The sequence below is a fragment of the Rutidosis leptorrhynchoides genome, chromosome 5, assembly GCF_046630445.1.
Source record: "Rutidosis leptorrhynchoides isolate AG116_Rl617_1_P2 chromosome 5, CSIRO_AGI_Rlap_v1, whole genome shotgun sequence".
NCBI classification, from domain to species: Eukaryota; Viridiplantae; Streptophyta; class Magnoliopsida; order Asterales; family Asteraceae; genus Rutidosis; species Rutidosis leptorrhynchoides.
In genome coordinates, this window is record NC_092337.1 from 111,643,498 (window position 1) to 111,645,252 (window position 1,755).

The following is a 1,755-nucleotide window of genomic DNA, read 5'->3' on the forward strand; positions in this document are numbered from 1 at the left end:
TTGAAAGAGTTTGTTAGGACGTGAAAACGTTTGTTGGGACAAGTTTCTGTTTCTCAAGAATTTCACGCCGCGGAAGATTTATCGGTTTCCGAAAATGTTCGATAGGACTATTCACCCTCGAGGCGAATACTAGTATAGTGTGAAGAGTCTCTCTCTCCATTGCGAATTTAGATAAAATATTTCCTTAAACGGAAGTACGAGTGTAAGGCGAGAGAAGTTTTCGCCTCGATGTGAGCATACCAAGCATTTTGTAGTTCGTCTATAAAAACTATAAGAAAACGAGATAGTACACACGTGTAACATATGTTTGAAGTCGAAAGAATTTGTCATTCATTCGGAAGCATCAATATGGTTCGATAATAATCGAAGATGTGTCCCCGGTATGGTTGTTATCAATATTCTCGGAGTTTTCAGATGTCCAAACATGAATAGATGAAGTCATGTACATGGCACATGGTGGTGTTTAGGTTGATCGAGTCTAACCACCATCACGCGTCACTAGAACTTTGGTATGTCTTACCGTAATATAACCACGTTGATCGAGTGTCGTTATATTACGCTAACTCATACCTCCATTCCCACATCACTCCATAACATCAAGTTCGTGTAACTGTGAAGATCTAAAATGAACAAAATGTAACGACGTCTCAAACGTGACTCGTATTGAATCGAAAGAATTAGTGCAACTATAAAGAAGCGTTCCCCGAGGGAAGTGTATAAATGATTGTTCACGTCAATGTGGTTCGAGTCAGACAATAAGGTATTCAGGTATGAAAAGAGTAACGAGTCATGATAACGAGTAGCACGCAATCGTAGTGATAAATGTTGATGACGATACTCACCTAGAGTAGTGATGGTAGTAACACCAAAAAGTAGATAGTAAGAAACACCAGTGGGAAACTGATAGTAAGTTGAAACGGTGGCAAATAACAACCCGGGAGACAGAGTGTCACGACCCTACTTTTTCCGTTATCTTTTTCCGTTAACTATTTAACGACCGTTAACTGTTAGTGTGCCACGTCATTTCCATGACCTATATTATTATTTTTGTAATAATATATATATAATAATTATTATGTGTTATGTGGATATATGTATTCATATTTTAAATTATACGTTTCTACGTTCCGCGGATTTCCATCCGGCGAATCTTTTCGGTTTTTAAACCAACGGTCGAGCTTTCGGGATTTTTAAATCCTAAATATTTTAAATATGATATTTTAAGGTCATATTATTAATAGGTGTATTTATATTTATTTTTCGTCGCGCGTTTGTTATCTTTCCGGATTTTTAATCGCGTAAGCGTGTTTTCGCGTTTCGGGCTTCGTACGGGATCTCGGGCCACAAGGATTTCATTATTTAGCAAGACGGGCTTGTGGGGCCCACCCCACACCCCCCATTCGGCCGAAACCCACCAAGGGAGGGGGTATACTCCCTTGATTTTTCTTTTTTCCACTTCATTTTACAAAATCAAAACCTAATCTTATTTTTTTGTGCTCTCTTCCTCCCTCTTCCCCCTTTGGCCGTCGAATACATCACCACCATCATCACCATTCTTCAACAAAATTAAAGCTTGGATCATAAATCAATTAACACCATCGCGTTCCTTGTTTCGTTCTCTACGCGATCATATACTTTGTTTCTCGATTAGGGTATAAACCCTAACCCTAGAACTTTCCATTTTTATTTATTTTTCTGTATTTTGATGTTATATGATTAGTATGATATGTATAAGTTGTTGTAATGTTGTTTGAG